At 40.3% G+C, this 6,000-nt stretch overlaps 1 protein-coding gene across 7 annotated transcripts in view; it reads right to left on the reverse strand.

Annotated features, from left to right (window-relative positions):
* Window positions 1-5,715, reverse strand: part of ARMC3 (armadillo repeat containing 3) — a 64,706-nt gene extending 58,991 nt beyond the window's left edge. For all 7 annotated transcript variants that reach the window (XM_048295185.1, XM_048295162.1, XM_048295178.1 and 4 more), the window contains exon 1: window positions 5,605-5,715. The gene's annotated coding sequence lies outside the window, so the exon portion shown is untranslated. The remainder of the gene's footprint in view (window positions 1-5,604) is intronic.
* Between the last annotated feature and the right edge of the window lie 285 nt (window positions 5,716-6,000).

Consider the following 6,000-nt stretch of genomic DNA (forward strand, 5'->3'; position numbering starts at 1 on the left):
GTGATTCTGTGCTTCTGTGAATAAGAACAGTCTTCCACATGGCTGAACATTATCCAGCCTCCAGAATGACAACACACAAATGTTTCTGATAAATGCATGAAACTAATCCCAAAAGTCAGATTTCCTCCATCTGTTGCAGGGTTTCTATTTCCCTAAAGTACCAAGGTTTAGATCTCCTAAAGTTTTTATGTTCTTCCTAACAATAGTAGCTATTTTTACTGTCCACATAAATGCCTAATCCTTTTACTCTTCATTCTTAGTCAGACATGCTACAGCACAGGTCCAATTGTCAAGTGTATTGTATAAGGAATTATTCCTTAGATTTAAAAATATGTAAATAGTTTAAATGTGTTATTCAATTCAACACAATAACCCTTCGTTCTTGTATTACAACTTTAGTTAACAGATGCCTTAACTTGATCTTTTTTACCTTCCTTTATACCTCACTGTACATTCTGATTTACCTCCTTTCTAAGCCGTCTTAATTATTTTTTCCATATAGCTTTTCCAGACATGTATGTTTCCTGTCTCAGAGTCCCTCTGTGACTGCTAAATCTTTCTCAGATATGACATACCTAACCAGAAATATCATAATCAATTCTAGAACACTACTGACTTATTTGAGTGACATTGTAACTTTCAGAGTATTTATTTTTACCCAGTTTCCTCAGTGAAGATTTTCATTAAGTTATCCACATATGGTAAACAGTTCATTTTCTCAGTCAATCACAATTAATTTAAATTTACTACTGAAGAGTATATTGTTCCAAGTATTCCTGACAGTATAAATTACATTGCTTTCATCAACAATGAATTTTATTTGTCATGGTGTTACCAGTTCACCCAACTGCAGAAGAGCTCTCAGAAGTTTCTACAAGTCTTCTTTAGTTGTAACAAATTATTTTATCTCACCAGAAAATTTTTATTTCTCTATGTTATTGCTCATTTCCAAATTATAATGAACATATTAAATAACAACAGACCTAGGATCTATCCTTGGAGAATCCAAGCTGTGACAAGCTTAATCGAGGAGATTTTTAGAAATTATGTGTGTGATTCCAAATGTCTGAGAGGCACAGTGAAATCCCTCATCCCATGAGAAAGAAAAATTGACTTAATCTAAACCAAATGAGAGACAGTAGTTACACAACCATTATCTGAGCTATAATAGCAGGACACTTCCATTCAGAAGGCAAAGATGGTCTGACTTAGGAAGAAGTACTAGTAAAAAATTAAAGACACTCCTAATATTTTAGCCAGCTGTGAAAACCTACATGTCTTAAAATGAACGCCTTCTCCTGGCCATTTCACAGGGACATAGGGGGAAAGGGACATTCTGAATGAGTGGACTTGTCCCCCTCCCCATCACAACCATGGCATCATGTTAATCCCACTTATAACACTACCTTAAAAACCTTAGGTTTTTTTCCCACCTCTCTCATTAAAAAGTTGTCCCACAAGCCAATTGCTAAGAGCATCAGAGAACTTTTTTTAATTTTTAATTTTCAGTCTACAGTTTACTATATATGTGTCATGTCTGATCATTTGTCAATTACTTTCTTTGCTGGCATGTATGAAAATACTATTTATAGTAACTATTTATACTATACAATATATATTTACTGTATTCTATATATACTATATAGTACATTATATAAATTCCACATATATTTACATATATAGAATCAGAATACATTTAGAATCATAGAACAGCTTGGTTGGAAGAACCTTTAAAGATTATCTCATTCCAACCCTGCTGCCATGGGCAAGGACACCTTTGACTAGACCAGGTCACTCAAAGCCCTATCCAACCTGGCCTTGAACACTTCCAGTGATGGATCCACAACTTCTCTGGCAACTTATTCAAATGTCTCACCACCCTCTGAGTAACTATCTAACCTAAATCTACCCTCTTAGATTTTAAAGCCATTCCCCTAAGTCCTATCACTACATGCCATTGTAAAAAGTTCCTCTCCAGCTCTCCTGTGGGCCTGTTCTAGGTACTGGAAAGTGCTCTAAGGTCTCCACTGAGCCTACTCTCCAGGCTGAAAACCACCAACTCTCTCAACCTGTCTGCATAGGAGAGGTGCTCCAACCCTCTGATCACGCCCTTCCTCTATCTGAAGACAACAAACATATCCCCACTCAGTTTTCATTTTGTTAAAGAATTCTAATTTCCCTCAAAAAATGATTCCTTATTTCCCACATAGACTCATAGAATATGCTGAGTTGGAAGGGACCCATCAGGATCATCGACTCCTGGCCCTGCACAGAACCATCCCCAAGAGTCACACCGTGTGCCCGACAGTGTTGTCCAAATGCTTCATGAACTCTGTCAGGCTTGATGCTGTGACCACTTCCCCCGGGAGCTGTTCCAGTGCCTAACCACCCTCTGGGTGAAGTAACTTTTCCTAATATCCAATCTAAATCTCCCTTGACACACCTTGAGACAATTCCCTTAGGTCCTGTCACTGGTGACCACAGAAAAGAGATCAGTGCCTGACCCTCCACTTCCTCCTGTGAGGAAGCTGTAGACTCCATTGAAGTCTCCTCCTGGTCTCCTTCAGGCTGAACAAGACAAGTGACCTCAGCTGCTCCTCATATGGCTTCCTCTCCAGACCCTTCACCATCCTCATGGTCCTCCTCTGAACACTCTCCAATAGTTTAATATCTTTTCTACATTGTGGCACCCAGAATTGCCCCCAGCACTCGAGGTGAGGCCGCCCCAGTGCAAAGCAGAGTGGGACAATCCCCTCCCTTGCCCGGCTGGTGATGCTGTGCCTGATGCCCCCCAGGACACGCTTGGCCCTCCTGGCTGCCAGGGCACTGCTGGCTCATGTTCAACTTGCCATGGACCAGGACCCCCAGGTCCCTTTCCTAGTCTGCACATACATCCAGGGTTGTCCCATCCCTGACACTTGACCTTGCTAAATTTCACGTCTGGTGATTGCCCAATCCCCTAATTAGTCCCAATCTTTCCACAGGGCCTCTTTTAATTTAAGTAATTACAGAAATATGTATCTAAATTCAACCAGAATGTTTAAAGACTTATCTACATAAAAAGATGTTCAAAAAAGGGGCCTCACAAACTTCCTGAAGACACATGCTGTTGACTGAAGTGTTCAGATTGCTTTAGAAAGAAAAATCATGTCCCAGCAGCATCTTATTCATTGAAAACTTTTTAATAAAAATTGTAAAACATTATAATGATTATATCATACAGTAAAATTTTATGGATTAGTCAAGCTTTTAACAAATAAAAATCCTGAATGGAACCCAAAAAGAATTTTTATCCTCATCTCTATTTTAATTCATAATATTATATATACATAAAATTTTAATACATATAATGTTAAAATATATTTTATATATGTAATAGTCTCTGTCTATTGTAAGGATGCAAAACTGCAACCTTAATCAAAGGATTTCTCACACTGCACATACTGAAACCCTATGTTCTTTCCTGTCTCAGTAAAAAAGTTTACCACTGAAAATACGTAGTTTATACATGTACAAGCAAAAGAGCAAGAAGAGACATGGCCATATGTCACCATCTGGATAACAAAAGTATAGTTGAAGAGTAAGAACTGTTTTTCAGAAAATGAAGTTATTTTAAACAGTATAAATAAGTTCTGAAAAATGGCTGTGATGGGACATAATGAAAGCAACGAAAGAGTTTCTGCTGTAAGGGGGACTTAACTCTAAAAAAAAAGACAACAACCACAAAACACATAAACACACACACACACGAATTTTGAGCGAAGAACACCACAACATAAGTAGAACCCCAGGAAATGAGATAAACTCTAAGTTTAGCCCTTACTTTTCCAAGACCTTGTAAGAATACAGGGATATGGAAACTGCTTCTATTAATAATTTTCTCTTCAAAGAAATATATTGACTGTTTCCTTTTCTGAATTTTTGCATTAGAAAGATCATCCTCAAAAGCGTTTTTTAAGTCAACCTTCTGAAAACATGGATGACCTCTGCTGAACACTGCATCCCAGATGAAGCCTCTCCTGTCTTGTACAAAATTGTACTCATATTTCTTTGTCGACAAGGGAAATGTCTCAGATGTGTTATTATCATGTTCATGATTTTTATGGTTGTATATCTGCAAGGGTAGCCCTATTGTTTAATTTTAACTGCTCATTTACCAGACTTTATTATGCTAACAGTAAAAAAAAAAAAAAAAAAGAAGACATTTGTTGCAGTTTAAGGCAAATATGCAGGCAGCAGGTTTGCAAACATAACTGCAGCAATGGATATATAAGCCTATGTTGGCATCCATTGTGTTAGAGTAATATTAGATAATCAGAAAATGGCAACATGATAAAAATCACAGAAATTAAAGGAAATTAAAAAAGAAAATGTTGCTTCCATCAATAAATGTGAAAGTGATCTTGCCTACTGTCAATGAACAATAGAAAGCAGATGTCTTTACCTTGCATAAGTACCAGACTATCTCATATAGATGATCATTTCAGATAACCAAAGAGATTTTAAAAGAGTTCTGTACAACAGACGATGCTTCTCTACCAGCTGACCCATATTTTGCTTTGAAATTCTCATCTACAAAAGTCCCAAAACCTTTTAAATATTAATAAATGAGGTGAGGTTTTCCCCCTAAAAGCCTAATCACCTGTGACTGTTCTTTCAGAGAAAACTTCTGTATCCAATTGGGGTTTTATATTCTTATCTCTGATCTACAGGATTTTAGATTTCATACCTTTCACGTTACTGTCACACAAAAATTCCACGTCTCACCTGAAGTAAACTGGTTTTCTTTCTTTTTCCCTATTATCTGTCTAGATTTTTAAATAAAATTATTTTTCCTCTACCATCTAAGTTTCCTTATGGCAGGTCCACTGCAGTTTCTTGGTTCCCAGTTCACATCTAAAAATACTGGTACAGTTATCCTCTATTGAATGTGTCCACCCATACCTTATCCTACCTTTGCTGACACCAGTTCCTAAATCTCCAGTTTCTAGTATAAAATAGTGTCAGGAGCCCTTCAGTGCAGGATATTCTCTGTCTGGGTTTAAATTTTATTTATGTTCCCACTGATACACTTTAGCTGTTATTAAACACCGCAATTTTAATATAAATCTTGCAATTGTCACTGCTTTTCTTGAAGGGGTAGATGCCCCTATCATGGAGACAGTAAGTTTTTAGTGGGCTTTTTGGTTGTTGTTAGAGGAAACACCAATGTATGCCTTCTAAAATTATAGAATCTTACAATAATAGTTGAAAGGTGATCTTGAAGATCATCTAGTTCCAACCCCCCGGCCATGGGCAGGGGACACTTTCAACTAGACCAGGTTGTTCAGAGCCCCATCCAACCTGGCCTTGAACACCTCCAGGGATGAGATACCCACAGCTTCCCTGGACAACCTGTTCCAGTGCCTCCACCACCCTCACAGTAAAGATTTTTTCCCCAATATCTAGTCTAAACCTACTCTCTCCGAATGTGAACCCATTCCCCCTTGTCCTGTCACTACATGCCCGTGTAAATAGTCTTGCTCTATCCCTTCTGGTACCTGGAATGATACTACCAATTAAAAAAAGAATTTTTAAAAAAATTCTTGGAAAACTTTAACTTACTACTTTGAAGGTCTACAGACACGTGGCCCTCACTTCACTGACAAGCACTAAGGAGCCAGACCCACCAGCAGCCGGGGCACGGCCCGAGGGCTCGCACCGCTAACGCACCGCCCGCCCGACGCCGCTCCGGCACCGCCGCGACCCGGGAACTGTCCCCGGCGGTTTGTGCCCGCTGCCCCCGGGCCAGCTGCCCTCAGCGCCGCCGCTGCTCCCCGCCCTTGTTCCGCAGCCGGCGGAGCGCAGCGCCCGCGCCCCCACGCCCCCCGCGCCGCCCGGGGGCGATCGCGCAGCGCCGCCCGCGCCGCTGTTTCGCCGTTGCCGGGAGACGGCGGCGGCCGCGCCTGAGGGAGGCCGGGCCTGAGGGAGCCGGGCCCGAGGGAGCCGGGCCCGCCGCCC

The sequence above is a fragment of the Corvus hawaiiensis genome, chromosome 1 (assembly GCF_020740725.1).
Source record: "Corvus hawaiiensis isolate bCorHaw1 chromosome 1, bCorHaw1.pri.cur, whole genome shotgun sequence".
Classification (NCBI taxonomy): Eukaryota; Metazoa; Chordata; class Aves; order Passeriformes; family Corvidae; genus Corvus; species Corvus hawaiiensis.